This window comes from Accipiter gentilis, chromosome 29 (genome assembly GCF_929443795.1).
Source record: "Accipiter gentilis chromosome 29, bAccGen1.1, whole genome shotgun sequence".
Classification (NCBI taxonomy): domain Eukaryota; kingdom Metazoa; phylum Chordata; class Aves; order Accipitriformes; family Accipitridae; genus Astur; species Astur gentilis.
The window spans coordinates 8,485,068-8,505,293 of NC_064908.1; the positions used below are offsets into that span (position 1 = coordinate 8,485,068).

Sequence of the window (20,226 nt, forward strand, 5' to 3'; positions counted from 1 at the left end):
GTCCCAGCAAAATCAACATGACACATGGGCTCCTACCCAACTGCATGGCAAACGCCTGCAGTTCCAAAGCCCCAAAACTGCTCATGAACAGCAGAACCCGTGGCCATGATTGGTGGAGGGCACTCGGATCAGGCAGGACACGTGAAAGAGGTTACAGGGCCACAACTTTACCCCGGCTGTGACTCAAGCACAGGCAACCAAGGAACTTCCCATGATGGGATGCAGCTGCAGGGACTGGAGGTTTTTGCCTTGGGATAGTCACTGCTCCTGACAGCCAGCACCATCTGAAACGCAGCCATGGCTGGCCCCCTCCCATCCAGCCTGCACCCAGGCACCACACACTGGAAGAGGCTTATGCAGAAGCAGGGGACAGGACTCGCATCAATCACACTCAGCGCTGCTAAAGCCACCCCACTCTGGCTGTGTCACTGAAGGCATTACCTTCCTGCAGGGACGATTCTGCAAGGATCAATCTCTCTGGTGTGCAAAACTGCTCAGCTTTTGCAGGGCTTGGGGCATGGGTGCAGCAGGGCAAAGAACCAGCACAAACTCATGGCAGGGTGCAGCAAAGGGCTTTTGTTGCCCAAGGCCATGCTCAGCATGCAGGGCCACGGAGCAGGAAGGCAGACACAGGAGGAGCTGCAGCTCCAGGCCAAGCAAGTGGTGCTTCACACTCAGTTAGCGAGACACAGAGGAGTTCTTCCACATCTTGCACAACTGGGCAGGACGTAAGGGGACGATGACAGGGTCTGACAGATCCTGCTGACCCTGAGCTGCCAATGGAACATGGAAAAGGAATGGCAAAGGGTCACCCTGAGCATTGGATCCATCTTAGAGAATGCACTCTCAGGTTTACCCATTCCTGTGCCCAATCCTGGGACACAGGTTTGCCCTCTCCTGTTGTGTGGATGGCAAAACAGTAACACAGTGAGCTACAGCCTCACCCCGCCATGCCAGTCACTCACTGGCAGAGCTGTGGCGAGCACACACACCAGCCCACCCCCAAAGGCTGCTCTAGCCACCAGACACACACTTAACCCAGCAGTCTCTGAAAGCCTCTCCCTCCATTTAGCACCCTTCAATAACAAAAGAAAGAGAAGCCTTTCCTCCGCAGAGCAACACACCTCAGGTGCCCAGATACCCAGCCACCTTGGAGCCCCTTCTGCCTGCAGGGTCACCCGGGCACAGGCATGACAGGTCCCCTCGGGCAAGGCAGGCTGCCTGAGGCTGCCTCTTCCACAGGGAATGGTTTCTTTTCAGAGGCCTCTCTGTTCAGTGCTTTTCCCACATACCATCTCCTCCCGCCATGACCTAGTTCATCAATTGCCTCTTTGTCCAGTAAAGAATCCCTGCAGCATCCCCAGCACACTGGGAACGGCCCCTTGCATTATGCTGGTGAGTAGGAGACGAGTCTTTATTTTCTTCTTATAAATGCATCTGCTTGTCCCCAGATTAGTGCTGACATGTAGGCTGGGGGAGAAAACGGCCTTTCAAAATGCCAAGATTTATTTGAAGGCTTCCTAGGAGTCAGGGAGGGAGGGGGAGAGGGTGGGAGAAGGACAGGGAGCAGGAAGGATGGTCTCGAGGACAGCCCCAGGCAGCAAGGCAGGGGCATCATCGAGTCACCAGCAAGGTTTAGAGCACCCAAAGCCATGCTTTCGTCTGAGCAGGCAAGGCACTGGGGCAGCTGCCCGTATTCCTGCTGGTCCCAGCTCAAAGGGAGACCAGGCTCGGGCACAGGAGGAGGCTTGTACCCTTCAAGGCTGCCCTACCTGCAGGGAGAGGGGAGACGGAGCCACTGGCTTCCACCGCCCTCTGAGGAAACTCCTCAAGCTTTCAGCTGTGCCCACAGCAAGCAAGGAGCTCTCTGTACACAGCAGCCAACATGCACCTCCCAGTTCCCCAGGGCAGCAAGAAGTACAAAGGGAGCAGCTCACAGGCAGCTGGGAAAGGTTTGGATGCTGTGAGCTGTCATTGCAGGAAACCCCCTCCTTGCCAGATTAAAAACATGAAATAAGCAGTCATTTTGAAAAGCAGACCTGGGGCACCGTCTTCCTCTGGGCTTTCCTCATCTGCAGACACCAGAGGCACCGGCACACCACGGGAAAGGGTCCAGCTCCCCAGCAGGGCTCGCTGGGGCTGCCCGTGCTTGCTGCCATGCCACGGACTTGACGAGGTTCCAGCAGCTGCCAGGGCTGGCAGAGAGGCCATAACTAGCCCTGTGCATGCACCCTGCAAAAGCAATTGCCCAGCCAAAAGTGGCTCCAGCCCAACTGCCACAGCTGGCTACAGCCTGGGGAAGGGCCCTGCAGGAACAGGCAGGCATCGGGGGGTTTATTCCCTCTGCTCAGCTATGCAGCACCCACAGCTCCCAAGTAAGCCACCACCCACCTGGCAGACCAGCTCTCCAAGATGCGTGCACAGCTGGGCACAGCCCCGAGCATCTGCCCAGGCCCAGGCTCTGCTGCAAGGATGCAAATGTCAGGCTTCAAACCCCTCCTCTAGACAGCAAATTTTCCTGAAAAAAGGGAAGAACTCTTCCTCCCCTCACCTGCCAGAGAGCCAACCTGCCTCCCCTGCCATTGTTTCCAGGACTTTTCTTCCCATTATCAGGAAAGCAGAAAGTTTCTCCCCAGCCTCCTTTGCCAGTAAGTGGGAGGCTGGACTGGCCCCAGGGACCTCCCTGGACTAGGTGAACCAGTGTCTGATGGCTGGAGCCTTACCCTGGGGAGCAGCATATAAAAGCTTACCTGGTGGTTACTAGTGTGCCATGCAAAAACCTTCTGTGAGTGGGATCAGTCTGTAAACAAAATATCTTTGCCAGGACACCAGGGTACCAGCACTGAGTGCCAGCACTGGAGTCCATAAACTGGGGAACCCAACCCTCCTGGTGGTGAAGGGGGTGTGTGCTATGTATGTGCGTGTGTGCGCACACGTGTGCAGGATTTGGCCTTGAGCAGTGTCATGGTTTAACTCCAACCAGCAACTAAGCACCACGCAACTGCTCACTCACTCCCCCTCCCACCCAGTGGGATGGAGGAGAAAATCGGGAAAAGAAGTAAAACTCGTGGGTTGAGATAAGAACAGTTTAACAGAACAGAAAAGAAGATACTAATAATGATAACACAAATAAAGTGACAGCAGTAATGATAAAAGAATTGGAATATACAAATGATGCACAGTGCAATTGCTTACCACCCACCAATCAACGCCCAGTTAGTCCCTGAGTGGCGATCCCCCCGCCCCCACTCCCCGCAGTTTATACACTAGATGTGACGTCACATGGTATGGCATACCCCATTGGCCAGTTTGGGTCAGCTGCCCTGGCTGTGTCCTGTGCCAACTTCTTGTGCCCCTCCAGCTTTCTTGCTGGCTGGGCATGAAAAGCTGAAAAATCCTTGACTTTAGTCTAAACACTACTTAGCAACAACTGAAAACATCAGTGTTATCAACATTCTTCGCATACTGAACTCAAAACATAGCACCATACCAGCTACTAGGAAGACAATTAACTCTATCCCAGCTGAAACCAGGACAGGGGGATCAGGTACAGAAGGATGTTTAGCAATCTGTAGGTGCTTATCAACATTCTGTAAGCGGCTAGCAACAGGGTTTACCTGTTGTGTTGCTGATAATGATCCTGATGCTTCACTGACAGTTTGTTTATGTCTCCAATAAATCAGTAAATCACTTCAGTCCCCAAATGGTTTAAACCACAGATTGAGTGGGTTTCTCCTGCAGCACATGCATGGGGTGTATGGGCAATGGTCCCTACAGCCCTCTCCGTTCTGCCGTGCCTGCACGTGGCTCACACAGATGGAGGGATGAGTGCTCCTCAGCTCCCAGGTGAAAACGCAAAGCAAATCCAGATAACAATGGTGACATTACATGAGATCATCTGTCTAACCAGATGAACAAAACACCTCAATAGAGTTACTCAGCATTTAATGCTGTCAACAGAAATGGACTTTCTTCCATTCTGGCTTTTTATAACAGATACCAGCAAACCTGCTTGTAGCATAAGGAAAATGTAGTAGGTCAAGCAAAACCAAAATAGATCTGCTGACCAGCACTATGTTGCTGATCCCTAAAAATATGTCATCAGTATCTTTGGGTTCTTGACCCACAAAAAAAAGGAAAAAGTATTTCCTGAATACTGCCAGCCTGGGGACGAGGCTAAAGACAGACCATGGCTCCCACTGCCCAGTGAGAGGATGGTTTCCCACAGATAAAACAGTGACATTCACCAGCATGAGGATGTCAGGAACAACTGTGCAGCCAATAGCTCCCAGCATCAATGGGGACCAGCTGGCTTTCCCTGGATGCTATTGTTATATAAGTTAGCAATTAGCTTCTTGTAGACATCCTCACATACATAAGAACATCTAGTCTAAGCTTGGCTGTTTCCCTCAAGCTAACCCCAATATATTTGATCTCTCTAGTCAAAATGACAATTTTCTGTTGGAAAAAATTAAAACAAAACACAATCAGGAAAGCAAATTCCTCTCTCCACAGGAAGGCAAATTAAAGTAAATTACGCAGCAAGGATAAAGGGATACTTGCATTTCATTTGAGCATGAACACATTTTTCATAAAATGAAATAAATAAATACAGCCCAGAAAGTCAGACTTAAAAAGCTCAGGGTAAGTTACTGGCAGGCTAAATCACTTTCACTTTGCAAATTTAAGTGCTTATTATGCTGCTGTCAACAAGGACATCTGTGAGCCACAGACCTGGATGAAATCCTGCCCTCCTGGGATTGGTATCATGCTCACGGGGCCAGGATCACATCCTGGATTTCAGTCTCTGCTTTGATCTAGCTGCTCTGATTTCAAACCTATCCCTTGCCAGGTAAGAAAGAAGCCTTAGGAAAGATCTGGGGAATCTGCTTCCCCAGGAGATTTAAACATAAAGGAAAGTCATGAGAGAACTGATAGCTAAAGTATCCTTTTGTTGAGGGGAAAATGCCAAATAATAGGGACAAGGGTATTATAAGATCCAGTAAATGGGAACTCAGATGATCCAAGAGGACAGCAGGTTCTTGGCACAGGCAAGTATAGGTCTCTTATAACTGGCCACTGTGAAACATAAATCTCCCTTGAAATCTGAAATAGTTAAAAGACTCCACACATGTTATGCTGAGGGAGGACCTAAGCATTGGAAAAGCTGATCAGGACACAGTCTTGATCCCACCTAACTTATAAACAAGATGAATGTTATTCAGAAAGCAACCTAACCAAAAAGCATAAAGTTTCCAGGTGAAGATCTATGGCTGATGTCTCCCCTACAAGGGGGAGACAAGCTCTTAAGATCTTCTAGCCCTGAAAATCAGTATTTCTCCAAGGCTTTCAAGGAAGAGGTTGTCTGTAACTTTAGCTTTAGCAGTGAACATTTTTGAAGATAAGTGGAGAGGGACTGGCTCCTCCAGCAAGACAAGTCTATAGGGGAATGAAGACATAGCCACTCCCCTCTTCATCCAAGGAGCCCTGATCTCCAGCTGACTTGTGCCCACACCCAGTGAACCGAGTCCCACTTGAAACAGCTTTCACAAAACTGATAGACTCGTCAGGCCAGGATGCATAAAGACATTTAGGCAGCTAAGATGCAGTTTGGCCTCTAGCAGAGTTAAGGACAGTCAGGCACCTGTCTTCCAAGAACAACTTGGCTGTTTGGCACTAAACTTGTCTTGGGCAAGTTTAACCCAACTATCTGCGAAGGTCTCTGTGTGGAGTCCTCCCCAGTAACACTCCCCATGCACAGAAAGTGCCACAGCACTGCCTGCCTGATGAGAAACTAGTGGGTGTTTTGAAGGAAGATAAATAAGACAAGAACAAGTGAAAACAAACTCTCCAGGGCAGTCAGCAGAGAAGGCTTTGAGTTGGCTCACCCTGCAAAATGGATGATGATCGACAAGGCACATGGATTCCTTTGAGATGGAAAGGTGCAGAAAAGAGTAGAAAAAAAATAGTCATAACAACTCAGCAGTCACAAGCGTAATCCCACACATTTACTGTCTATCTCTGCTCCCTTTGCTACACTCTTCACACGTTTTCTATGATTTTTATTTTAATTCTGAAGACTCATGGTACAAGGCCCCTAATTGATGTCATATGGCACTTACTTCACCAGCATATATAAACCTCATTTTCCCCTGATATTTAATTGACGCTATACAAATGAAAAACCAGAGCAGGGCATGTGGGTGTTTAAAAGGAAGCTCAGTGTGTGGGAACTGTCAAACATTTGAGCTGACTAGAACATCCCCAGCCTAGCCTCTCCATCAAGAAAAACACATTAGGATGAGAAGATACCATGACCTTACTCCTGAAATGTTTGAGGCATCATCTGATGGTGATTACCGTAACTTGCTGCTTGTTACAGCCCAGAGACATGGGCTGGAGGCTGTGGAGGGACTGAGGGGGGGGGGGGACACACCATACCATCAAGCAGCCCATGAAGGGCTGGGCTCCTTGCAAACCTAAACGTGCTCCACAGCAGGTGAAAGCCATGCCCTTTATCTTTGGGGTTTCTAACTAAAACCCCAAAGATAAATCTCAAATCTCAAACACTCTGTGTTGTTCCCAGAAGCCAAAAGATTATTTTTAGCTCAAGGATTGTTCTCGGTGCAGATGGCCAGAGTCCTAAGATAGAATAAAGGCTCGGGCTGTCTGCCATGCACTGCTGGTGGATCACCGCATGGTGAATAGGCCTCTGTGTCCATCTCTCCTCAAATGCCAAAAGGCAGTAACAGCACTTCGCTGGTTTCACAAGACATTCTAATATCTCAGCATGGAAAACCCCATCTGCAACGAGCTTCGCTTCTCATCAGGGAGAACATTGTTTCCTCCCCCTTGGGTCCTCTCTTGCATGTCTTGCTTGGTCTCCCAAAGTGTTTGCTACCTCCTGTCCATAAGAATGCTCCAGGCTGGAGACAGCCATGCGCTGCTGTGCTGCAGGCACACTGGCAGCTCACCACGGCAGCAATACCTGGCACTAACAGTGCTTTATGTAATGAACGAGTTAACTTTGTTCATGAAATCGGGAAGGGAGAAGAGACATATTGAGATTTAACAGATACCTTGTGTAAGTAACAAGGCTTGCTTAAATGGTGCATAAAGGTCACGGGAAGAGGGCAACGGCTATAACTTACTAACTTAAGAGAGAAAAGAACAACAGCTATAACGTACTAGATAAGGAGAAAAAAGACAACAACTACAATTTACCAGATAAGGGGATTAATTATGCCAAGACCGTACTTCTCCACATCAAAAGACATTTTACATCAAAAGACACTCGTCCTTGAGAAGATCGACCAAATCTGCCTAGTAACAAACCTGCACGAGCGAAGAAAGAAGAAGCGAGACAAGGCGGAGACTTGCAAGAAAGGGGTGCATGAACTGTATATAAGGAATGTAACTATAACATAAAGTTGTGAGCTTGTGGCGGAGCACTGCCTCCCTGGCCGCCCAGCACTGTTTTGCTCTCTTATCGCTTGCTAATAAATTCGACCTTTTTTTATTCACTGCAAATTGGCTCCTCCAATTTGTCATGAGCGTCTATAACACTTTATATGTTCAATAAGCTGCTGGAGCAGTAAATGGTCTTTGCTAGCTGTTTCTGAGCGATCCAAAAGCTCCCCCACTGAGCTTCCCACACAAGCTCTCACCACACCTGGTGAGTAGTTTTCCTTCTAAACCTGGTCTATCTCTTTTCAAATCACTGGACATCACTCAGTTCCTGCCAGCTCTTATAACACCCACAAAAAACACTGAATAGAAACAGCACCAAATCCCCTGAAAGTGCTTCATTTTGGGGGTACTTAGAGGACATTAACTGGGCTTTGCACTTTGGGAGCCAGGTGAGGAGAAACTTGATTTTACACATGGAAAACCATCAGGAAATGGCTTGAAGTCATGGAACTGCCACAGCACCATTTCGGAGAGGACCCAGTGGACCTGGGACTCAGACAACCTGAGGCCCATGCTCCAGCCACATCTCCATCCCTCAGAGACAAGGGGATGAGCTGGGTGAAGAAGGCAGCTAATGGGGACCCACCTCCTGTTGATTGCTGTATCTATCTACAGAGTCCCAATGAATCATGGAAAGAATAGCCCGATGGGTCCTTGTAGCATCCTCCAACACCGTGGTGCTGGCTACCATCAGCTACAGGGACAGCCTGGAGGGACCATGAAACCCTGGTCTTCTGAGGCTGTTCCTAGAAAAACACTAACCATGATAAACTGAATTAAACATTTTAAGGTCTTTGAAATCTGCAGGTGGGCAGATACCAGAGTCACCACTGTGACCGTGCTGCTCCACGAGATTATTCATGTATGGCACAGAAAAATCCTGCAGAATTGGCACAGCCCAGTGAGTAAGGAGCTGACTCAGGGCACCTGGGCTGCAGCCCCAACCAGCATCTCCTTGGCATCACCTTTCCTCCTCCTTCCTCTTCTTGGCTTTTGTCAGCCCTTCAGGACAGGGATTGTGTCTTAACCCACACAGAGCCTGCAAAATGGGGCAAGTGCTACCAGAACTAGAGGCTCATAAGGAACAGCTACTCCAGAAACAACCATTTCCCACTGTTTCTACCTCTTGTCATGACCCCAAGCACAGTGGAAAGTCTGGCCTGGGACAAGGACACTGTACCTGGGCTGGGGATGAAGGCCACAGTACTGCCTCAGCTAAAAGCATCCTGCTCAACTGCCTCCCCTGCCCTGCCATGCAGGGGGTGTGCTAGCCACCATCACATGCCTGCTTTGATACAGTCCAACCGCTTTAACTAGGCATCAATTCAGCTGAAAACCATTTTTGCAGGGTTTGTTCTCAGATGATTGAGTCCCTGACATGCCTGGCCACCAGCACCAGGACCTCCAGTGCTGGCTTACAGGCGAGGGGGCAGGCAGGGTGGACCTTTAGAGCCTGGACTTCTGCTGGGCAAGCGTTCACATCTCCTGCAGCGTTAGTCTGGAGCAAAGGGGGCCACAGCTCTGAAGCTGAGGACAGGCATGTTTCCTGGCCTGGCTTATGCTCAGGCAAGGCAGAGCAGCCTCCAACAGAGCCCCTCAGAGGCTGGATCAGTGCAGAGCCAGCACAGCCTGGCTGCTGGGTCTTTCCAGAGCTTCATCTCCTCCTGATCAATGTGAAAGCACCCTGAACCATGGTACTGCACCCTCCCCAGCTCCTGACAAACATCTTTTTGCTGACCTTCACCCAAAGCCACACTTGCATCAAGCTGGGGAGGAAGGAAGGGACAGCCCTGTGGGATATGTTGCTGCTCTGTTTCCATAGGAAAGCCACACTCTGCAGCATCCTGCAGCCAAGATGGGAGGTGGAAAGCCACAGACATGGTGCAGGGCATCTGTGTCTTTGGGGATGGACCACAGGCTTTTGCACCAGTTGCAGCCAGCCAGGCAAGGAACATCTGCTGTGGCCCTTCTCTGACTCCAAAAGGCCTTTTGGCCCCACATCCACTTACAAATCATCACTTCCCACCACCTCCGGGATGCAGCAATGCAGGACGGAGGGTGGTACATTTTCCAGACATCTCAGGGACTTGATCAATTTAAGGGAGAGCATGTCAACCCCTGGCTCATCAGGCATGAAAAGCACTCATTCATCACCTGCATGTCCCATTCACCACTCTCAGGTGAGCAAAGTTTCTTATTTTATGTCCAGGGCTGCCCAAAGAGCACCACTATCACCATGGGCCCACCTCTCACACCATGGCACCAAGCACCAGCACGAGGCACTGCTCAACATTTAAAAGGGGCGTAAATGGGAACCAGAATAAGCTCTTGAAACTGCTCCATGCCGTTCTTTGGCAGGTGCATAGACAGAACAGAGGGTTCAGTTGAAACTAGCACACTAGAAACAACTGCAGCAGCTGTCTTGAAACAAGGCACCTGAAACAAGCCATGGTCCATTCAGGATCCTGTGCATTGGGGTTGCCAGGGAGCTTGAATCTAGCAACAGAAGAGTGAGGGCTGCGTGTGTCCAACTTTAGAGGTCTGATCATGACGCTAATTGCAGAGGGGGGATGCTGCTCTGCCCTGCAGGGCTCAGGCGATGCTCACAAGGGGCTGTGATGGTGGGAGCATGATGGTGAGAATGCAGCCATGGGCGCACCCAGGTCTTCAGGGCCAAGGAATAGAGCTGTGGGCTGTGCTCTGACACTCAGCTGTGGTGACAGTGCCCAGCTGCGGCGACAGTGCCCAGCTGCCCCCAGCACCCAAAAGGACCTGGGCAAGCTGGGATGCACCCCATGCCCTGCCAGCAATGCTGAGGACACCGCAGAAGGGATACCCCAGGAGGTGGGATCAGTCTTCCTTGGGAAATGCTGGTCTTTCTTCAGCAACTATTAAAAACACCAAGGACACCTGCCTGAACCAGGCACCCCGCTTTCAGAGAACTAAACCTGACAAGAGGCAACCCTGAGCCCCAAATACCCTCAAGGCTCTGGGCCTTAGTTTGTCCTTCTGCTGACAGCAGCCATTTGGGCAGAGAGGAACATCAGCTGAGAGACACCTGAGATAAACAACTTGAGAAAACAAAGCAAACACAGTCTTTAATTTAAGGGCCACCCCCATTCTGGCAGAGGACAATCCCTGGGCCAGCCAAGGAAGGCTGCTGCTGCCCTCAGGCTCAGCATATGCAAGAAGCATCAGCATGCAGGGAAAGCCGGAGAGTGGTGGCAATGCTTTTTTAACTCAGGCTCACACTGGTGAACAACCCACTGGATCTGGTCACAACAGAGGTATATTGAACAGCCTCGCTGTGTGTTCCCTCCCTTGCTCCACCATCATGGCTTCCCACCCTTGCCCCAATGCCCTTCCTGTTAAGCAACGCTTAGGCTCTGCTTTGTTTTCTGAGCTCTGCAAGATCTAAGGCAAAAACAAAGCATCATCCTTCTCTTAAGCAGAAATCATTCATCCTATTCCCTTCCTAAAGAGACCACTTTTCCCCTCTCCACATTTGCAGGTCATGGTTCAAGGTAAAAGACCTGCTGAGAGGATGGAGAAAAGCTGTCCCCAGCCTCCTTGTCTGTGGGAGGCAGCAAGCCGGGGAGCAGCACAGCAGTGGGCAAGCAGGCAGCCCCCCAGCCGGCTGAATTTTAAAGCCTGCATAATTCAGCAGTGAATTTGACTTATACTTCTAATCCTGCCTCCAGGCAAGATGCATGTACCTCCCTGAGGGGATGGCTCCAGTGTAACTTTAATTAACACTTGATCCACTACGAAAGGAAGGGCAAAGCTTCCCCTGGGCTGAGGCATGCCAAAATATCCATATTCCCCAGCCCTTTCAGCTCTGCTGCCTCCGGACTGAAGAGGCAGTCACTCAGAACAGGGGCTTTACATACCCCAGATTGACCTCTGGATGCGCTTCTCTCCCTCCATCATTTACAGGAGCCTCCAGGGCACTATCCAGATAATTCACAGCCTAATACTGCATTCTCCATAACCTCTCTGTGCCTTATTTCCCAGTCTGCACAAGGAGAAGAGCTCAAGCCCTCACACCACCACGTTCACTCCAGTGCCTTTGCAGATGTGCCACCTCGGACCAAGCCAGCCCCATGTTGGGCAGGGCAGGGCAACGGGGATGAGGTGATTGTGGGTCCCCAACCAAGACGCATCTCGTCAGCAGACCTGAATCCAGCAGAGGACACAGGCTGGTAAACCTCGTGTGGGACCTTGCTGGTTCAGAGGGATCATTCTGGGAGAAATTCTTCCCCTTGTAAGCTTAAGAAGCCCCCAGCACATGTTTCCCTTTGCACATTTTCCACTCTCCAGCCAAAGCAGGACTGTAGTACATATCCAGCAGATAAAGCTGAAATCGTTAGAGCATCTCAGACATTATTTTTCCCAGCAGTGGAAAAGTAATCACAGCATCCCCATTGGCTCCAGCTGGCTCATCCCCAATGCTGAAGCTATGGTCTTCGGCAGCTAAAGGATTGATCTTTTCAGGTGGCTTAAAACAAATTAATGAAAGACAAATAATTTGGAGCAATTTTTCTCAATCTTTCATAGGTAAGGGGCAGAAAACCCCTTTTCTGCTTCTTAGCATTCTTCCTGCAAAATGCTAGAGCAAAATTGTTTCAACAGGTTTGGCAGAGACTGCCATGCTTTGAAGCTTTCTCAACACTGGAAAAACAGTTTCACGCCTGCTTTCATTGCATTATGCAGCTTATGCACAGAAACAAACCACCCCCTCTCACACTATACAGACAAAGTCAGGAGGTGATGAATCCTCTTAGATTCACCAGTATTGAAGAGGGCTTGTTTCAACCAGCCCACTTCTCAGTCTCTGCCACCCAAATCTTCCCAAGAGCTGGTGTGACAGTCAATGCTGGTGTGATGGCTAGCTGTGCACCTCCACTACCCCTGGTGCACCAAGACATGAAAGGAAAACAAGATGGCTCCAAGACTCTGTGTTATAAGAAACATGACTGAGGCTACAAGTCTCAGCTGTGGCAGAGGTTTTTGAACTGCAAAACCAGATATATTAATTCACTTCCCCCCCCCCCCACCCCGCAACAGATTAATTCATGCTCTGAAAAAAAAGCTACTTCAACAAAAAGCTGCTGATGGTGGGAGGTCAGCCAGGTAGCACCCCATGGGTGCTGAACCTCTCCATCCCATCTGTACACAGGGACTAAAAACACAGTAATCTACCTGCCAGAGACTGCGTGAGATAAGTAGGTAAGAAAAAATTTAAAAGCCCATGCTTTGAGATGGAGGTAACCAGACCCATCTCAGCATAGCAGGCAAGTCCTTTCTCAGAAGTTCAGCATCTCTGCAGCACTTTTGGGCACCATGTCCCTGCCCTGCACTTGGCCCTTGTGCTGGCCCCCCACAGCCAGGCTGCACGGATGCAGGGGAGATGGTCCCTGCTCCAACAGTGTCCAGGATACGTCCTGCAAGACATGAGTCCTTCCCAGGGGAGTGAAGGAGAGTGAGCTCAAATCCTGCTGTGTCAGGCAGGGTTTGTCTCTCTGCCTTGGGAGCAGTAGCCCAAGCTGAGTTTGCCTCAAGCATTCAGGACTGTTCTCCCCTCTCTCCACTACAAACCTTCTTCTTACTATCTCCTGCTCTATCAATTCCACCACGGGCTTATTAAAAGTCATATGACTTGTGGGAAGTTGAACTTCAGCTGGTTGACAAGCTGCTCAGCTCTCCTGCATGCCTCAGAAAGTCAGGTTACCCCTGCTAGGGAAATCAATCAATCATTTACACCCATTAAATCCATTTCTCCGTGTAATGCTATATAAACAAGCAGTATTTGCATGACAACACATGTCATAAGAAGCTTCTCAAGGCAAGCAAGCTCTTTCCAAGAGCTCCACACACAACATCACAGCCAGCTAGTGCCAGGGACACTGAATGCAGTAGGATCTCTCCAGGAAACAAGGTATCACTCAGGGCCAAAGAAAGATAAATAGATCTGCACCTGAGATGAGCATTTTCTTATCAATGTAGCAAGGAGACTGAGCCCCTAAAGCAATCCCAGATCTGTATAGATGTTATCTCATACCAGTCCACTATGCAAAGCAGGAAGACTTGGCTATTGCTAACAGATGGAAAAACTTAAGCTAAAACATACGAAAAGCAAGTTAAGTGACTTGCCCAAGGCCACATGATGAACCAGTGTCAAGGTGGGCTATCAAGTCTGAGCTGTGAGGGGTGAGAAGGGCCCCCCTCACCCCTGGGCTCACAGACCCAGCTCTGTTCATTTGCCTTTTGGGCTCCTGCTTGCAGCTCAGCACAGAAGGGATACAGTGATTTGCACTGAATAGCTCTCAATGCATGTTTTTTCTTCTATGAATCTGCCCCAATAAAGCTTTTGAAACTACATAAATTTTTAGCCCCAGAACATACTTTGGCCAGAAGTTGCACAGCTTGATAGCATGGCCCGCTGCATAGGGAGCAGGAATCAGATCTGCTGAGACTGAATGCCAGCCCAGGCTGGCCTCTGACAGCACTGCCCGCTGCAGCAGGCTCTTCATATCCCCTAACGTCGCTGCAGAGCCCTTAACTCAGCTGTGGCAGAGCAGCAGTGTGGCGACCAGACTCCACAGCTGGCAGGCTCATGCCCACAGTGGGTTTGTACACCGCAATTTGCTTGCTGCCCACTTCCACACCGAGGAGGGAGGGCAGCAGAGAAGAACCCCCGCAGCAACCAAGCAGTTGAGGAGCAGGAGGCTGGTAAAGATACAGTTTGTGCAGCTTACCTCACTCAGGACATCAAGGCCCATTCCCACCCCACCGTAACTCCAGCAGCTTCAACAAACTTGCAGCAGTATGGAGCTGACCCACTGTACATGCACTTTATCTAATTACAGCTATCACTGAGGACACAGGAGGAGCACAGCACCAGCCAACCACTTGCTAAATAGCAGCAACACACACTTTATGTTCAGTGGCAAGAGATGTACACCTCTAGCCTTAAGCACTCATGTTGAAGATCAGATGGGGCAGGAGCCAAAGCGTTTGCCATCAATGCTCAAAGTTGAAATTTGCCTCAGAAACTGTGCTCCAAGTCAAAACCCCATGGCCTCACTTTATATAAAGCCAGGCTGCTGCTTTACATAAAGTTTTCATTGCAAAATCTGCCTTTAGGTGAGATTATGCAAGACTTAATTTGAACAGTAGGAATGACCCTGAAGTGTTTTCTTTAAAGGCCCTGATGTTTTAAACTCTGACTGCAGGAAGCCGTGAAGCTTCCAGTCCCCAGCAGAAGAAAACCAGCTTCTCTGCTCACAAAGCAGACAAGCAGCAGCTTCTCCATACAGCAAGGAGCAGGGAAGTGGCAGAAAAATCACAGCTTCTGCCGTAAGTGTGCTTCTCCACTTATGCCCCATGCTCTCCAGAGCACTCCTGTGCCACTCCCCAGGTACATTTGGGTGCAGCCTGAAGACACCAAACATACTCCCAAAAGCTTTGCCAACTGGTGTAGAAAGGTGCTTTGGTTATGAGAGGACCTCCAGTTTCAGTCCATGAGTTTACACATTGCTTTGGGATCCTCTGAAACGTCCCTAGAAAGTACCAAACCTGATGATGACAGGGCTAATAATTTAAAGGGAAAATAACAACAGTGTATCAACAGCAAGCATCAGCAGCAGGGACTGCCGAGGGATTTACTGTGCAAGGAGGACCTTGCCTGGTGGACCAGCACAACAGAGGTGCTGGAAACACAGCTCCATCTCACCCCACACAGCTTCCACGCCAGGTGCAAGTAGCGACATTGCTGCAAGAGTGCCCGTTCCCAGCAGAGTAAGTTTCAATGGGAAAAGGACAAGCAAATAAATGACAGGTACCCTGAGTGACTCAGCACAGACTCCTACCTGTGGAACGACTATAGGCCAGGCAAGGACCCTCCAGCAAGGTCCCTGCAGGACCCTGCAGGGCTCTCAGTGCTGCCCAGTCTTCCCCACACTGACAGACCCATCCCAGGATGAGCTGACAGCCCACCTTTGCAGCCTGGTGCATCCCTTGGCCTCACTGCTCAGGTCCAGCTTGGTTTTATATTCTTTTTCTGTTCAAGGACATGAGCACTGTAACTCTCACCTTGTGATTTATAACCATCCACATACAGGTAGCTCTGCTTTGAACACTTCAGCTCCAGCTGGTGTCTGTTTGGCCCCTTGCAGGTTCATGCCATGCTGTGACTGACCTTGCATGATAACAGCAATCCTTTCACTAGTCAGCGCTGGCTTTTTACCATTTGTTTACCCCACAGGTTTACCTGCACTTTGCACGCAGGTTTTACATAACCTCCAATTCAGTCTTCCCTGTTGTCTGAGTGTTGTTTTTTAAAAAGAACAACAAGATACATTTGCAATTGAAGCTGAAGGCAGGACCCTGCAGCTCAAGTATGCTCTCTCCTGGGTACTGTTTCTGCACTCTAATTGCTGAACTTGGCAGGGAAATGGAAGAAAGAGACCCTGAAGCTACTGGGCCACAGATGTGGAAGAATCCTGCCTGAGCTGCCCTGAGCCATTCCTTGTCGCAGCAGGGCCCTGCTTCTAGGGCTGCTCTGGGGCAGATCCATGTCTCCAAGCCAGGCGCACCAAGAAAGAGCAGGGGAAGAGGAACCTTTTCTGCAAAGCAGAGACTGGGCTGAAAACACATCTCTCCTTCAGCAAATCAGAGCCAACATGTGCACCGCATGTGTGAGTGGCATCAGAGGCAAACTACTTGCTTGGACATAGGGAAAGCTGACACAGAGCAACTGCCTAGCAACTCCACATCCCCCCCTTGGGATCTATTTTTTTTCTTGCAGTCTTCCAAAAAGCCCAGAGCCCCTCTCTGAATTAAGACTAGGGACAGTGCTAGAGACGTTGGTCTCCATGGGCCACCAAGCAGGTCCTGGGGGCAGCAGCCTGGAAACCACCTCCGGCTCCAGTCAGGACTAGCCCAGGCCAGAACTGCCAAACCGCTCCGTCCCAAAACTGCTCCTCCTCGCCGTCACTCTCAGGAACAGCTCTCACCCGCACTCTGCCCGCTCAGGCTTTAGGACAAAGCGCAAAGCGGACTCTTGGGTCTACATTCGGCTCGCTCTCTGTCCCTCCAAAGAGGACGCGGGGCAGCCAGCAGGGCTTAATTAACAAAACACTGTCGCCTTGCAGCTCGCTTGAGTACTCTACGAGCGGCAGGGCCTCAGTGCCGGGGTAGCCGGCACGCCGGGGCTCCCCCGCAGCCTGCCCGGGGACAGCGGAGACCGCGCGCGGCGGCTCGGGGCGGGCGGCGGCTCGGGGCGGGCGGCGGCTCGGGGCGGGCGGCGGCTCGGGGCGGGCGGCGGCTCGGGGCGGGCGGCGGCTCGGGGCGGGCGGCGGCTCGGGGCGGGCGGCGGCTCGGGGCGGGCGGCGGCTCGGGGCGGGCTTCCCACGCCCTGGTCTCCGCTCCCGGCGAGAGAAAGGGGAGTCGGAGGGCGCTTGGGGAGCGGAGCGGGGGTGCCCTGCCTGTCGCAGCGTGCGGCCCGCCCGCTCCAGAGCTTCCTAGCGGCGGGCGCCGGCCCAGACGCCGGGGACGCGGCGGGACACGGCGCGGGGCAGCCCGGGCCCTGGCTTGTCGGCCCCCCGCCCGGCCCGACTCACCTGCTCCGGCTCGGCCCCGCCGGGCCCGGGTCCTGCAGGACGCCTTGCCGTCGGCTCGGCTCGGCACGAGCGCCGCTCCCCCGGCGTGAGCCCGCACGGCTCGGCTCGGCTCGGCCCCACCCGCCCCGGCAGCGACGCGCCACCCCCTGTGCCGTGCACCGGCCCCCCTCCAAAGGCAGGCATCATCGCCCCAGGACGCCCCCTTCCCAACCCCCCCGCAGGGCTTTCCCCAGTGCCGCAGCCCCCCCCCTCCCCCCCCCCCCCCCCGAGACAAAGGGCCGCGGCTCCCGGGGCAGCTGTCCCCCGCCCCAGCACACGGCATTGGCATCGCTCGTGTCCAGCCTGCGGCTCTGCATCAGCTGCCCCACGGTGCTCCCCAGGCCCAACCTCCTCCGTGAAGCACAGCAAAGGCGACCCCCAACTGTCGCCCCTCCCGTGCCCTGCTCTAGGTCAGGAATTTCCCCCACCCCACGGTGGGACCGTGGCTGGCCCAGTCCCATGCAGCACCCGGGAGCACATTGGCTCTGGACGATGACTGAGCGCTGCTCAGAGCAAAAGCAGTTCAAATTCCAGATGTGCCACACGTGCACATGGAAGAACACCACTGTTAGATCCCGGACTACTAAATGGCGACAGATCCTGATGCCGAGACTTCCCAGTACTTGTGCAAAGCCAGAGGAGCTTGTGCAACCCCAGCCTGAGGAAAGAAAGCACTTTCTATTCCTGTCTCTGATGGTAGGCTGAGTCTTCTCACCTCTCCTCCAGCTCTGCCTCCTCTCCCAGCTGCTATCCCGTCCCTTCACTGCCAGGATAAGGGTGCTCACAGGGCAGCCACGCCAGTACCCACCACCATGCATTCCAGCTCTCCGTGGACCCACAGGGCAGGAGCAAGGCGACCCCCTCACTTGTGTGACAGGCACCATGTTTCTCCATCAATACAAACACTGCTGCAACATGGGGTGAGGGTGCCCTGCAGGTTACAGCAGCCCCACTACGAGAACACCCAGGACTTGTTTAGGTTATTTGATGAGGACATGACAAACAAATATCTGGGTCATGCAGGAGCTGGAGGCAGCTGGGACTTGAGGAACACAGCTGGTGACAAGGGAGGCTGGGCAGCCACAGCCAGAAACATCTGTGCTGCACTAGTGACTCTGGTGTGCTCCAGAGCAGGACAGATCTCCCAAGACAGCAATGTGTGACCGAGGCACATGCTTGGCCCTCTGTCCCCTCCACAGCACTCCTGTCCCCACCTAACAGCAGGGGCCAGGGAGAGGTGCAGGCAAGAAGGGGCAGTTATCCCCCTGCCCTCCTCTCCGGCCCTGCCGGCTCCCCAGGGACACCCCACACTGCTGCAGCTGGAGTCACACAGAGCCAGGAGCAGCTTTTATCCCAGGCAGCAATGTAGGCTGCAGAAGATACGCTTGGAGCAGCCACACAGGCTCTCCTGGGTGAGGGTCCTTGAATCCCTCTGCAGACGGATTAACCAGGCAGGGTAGTTTCCCTCAATAGGAACAAAATCAGGCAGAGCAAAGATGGCTGGTTGGATACAGCAGGAAACTTCATTTTCAGGGTGTCACAGACCCTCTTCCCCTGAAGGACCGTAGACCTCCCCCATCAGAGCTGGCACAGGGCACTGACATGTGGAGAGCAACATCTATTTGCTACAGACTACAGGTTTTGCCCACACCTCCTCAAGGCTCCAGACACGATGTCTCAAAGCCTCTTACACTTCTACATGACAACTACCAACATGGGAAGCATAGAAGTGACTTCTCTCCAGGATGTCCAGGGGTTACGTTCACCGCGTGAAAGGTAGGTTCCACAGATCACAACACAAGATGCAGTTTCAAAGCCGCTTTCTTGTATAGAAAGACAGCACCTAGACATAACTAGCTGTTAAGGCTCTTAATGGCTTCTAGATACCCGACTTTAAGAATATTTACTGCCCATTTACTGCTATCTTGTAAACACGGTTGTTAAGATGCAGCTGTACAATGAGAAACCATCTTCAGAAGTGTCCTTCCACTGCAGCACAGGATCTGAGAGCAGCTGGCTGGGCAGTTACTGCACTGAGATTCAGGGCAGCAGTGACCTGCAAAGCTGCCCAGCCCAGATGTACTCACAAGTCAGGCTACAACTTTGGGCTACAAACTCAAATTGGTGACCATTTCAGGCACATCTTCCTTACAACCAACATCACAAATGCAGTGGGAACAAGCAGATTTCACATGTGGCATCAGGAGTTAGTCAGCAGTCTGGCACCCCAGGGCTGTCAGTCAGGTACCCACAGCTCTGTGGCTCTATTTCCTCTAGGGGAAACTGGGAAAGGGATTAACAGGGACTAAAATCCAACTCCATTCCCAGAGCAGATGTGTCAGCAATCTCAGCAAATCAACGGGTTGGCCAGGCAAGTCTGTTTGCGAGGTGAAGCTCCCTTGACCAAAAGCTCACATTAGGAAGCGGATGCATCCCCAGTTACTCTGGTGGTCAGCACAACTCTCCTTGCTGCAGTAGTCTCCACTTCAGGTATGGCTGGCCCAGCTTGCTGCCCAGCCAGCTATCCTGCTTTCCCTGTCCTCCCTCCTTGCCTGTTCCTTCTACAATGTCCATCAAGAGCAACATATTCAGTGCTAAGGTAAGAGGAGAACCCCAGCTCCTTTCTCCCCTTTTGCTTTTCTCAAGTACACAGACACCCCTTCATAGGCTGCGTACCTGTGTGATGCACCTGGCCAAGGTTGTGACAAGCTGTGCTCCAACAGAGCACCCTGCTACATCATCCTGCCTCACTTGTGAGCACAGATCATTTTCCCTGCAACAAGCAGCACACAGAGCAGGGTATTGGGAGAGCCACATTGTCCCTGGGTAAGGGACTTCTGGGAGCCCTGGCTGGACCTGCAGACCAGAGCAACAAAGAGAGGAACAAAGAGAGACCTGAGATGGGTCTAAGCACCTGCCTTTTTCAGACCCAAACTCATGGAAACACCATGTCCTCCAAAGCACAGCCTGACGTCACTCTGTAGGTCATTCAATGCAGTGCAAGACATTTGTTCCCTTTGTGCTTCTTGGGAGGTATCTTCTAGAAAAGACTTGTACAATCACACAGCCTCCACCTGTTTGTCCTGCCTTGGAC

The 20,226-nt window shown here is 51.7% G+C and overlaps 1 protein-coding gene across 1 annotated transcript in view; it reads right to left on the bottom strand.

The window, feature by feature from the left end:
- Positions 1-17,192, bottom strand: part of LOC126052506 (dual specificity testis-specific protein kinase 2-like) — a 30,595-nt gene extending 13,403 nt beyond the window's left edge. The window contains exon 1 of the mRNA XM_049833269.1: positions 17,094-17,192. The gene's annotated coding sequence lies outside the window, so the exon portion shown is untranslated. The remainder of the gene's footprint in view (positions 1-17,093) is intronic.
- Positions 17,193-20,226: the final 3,034 nt, after the last annotated feature.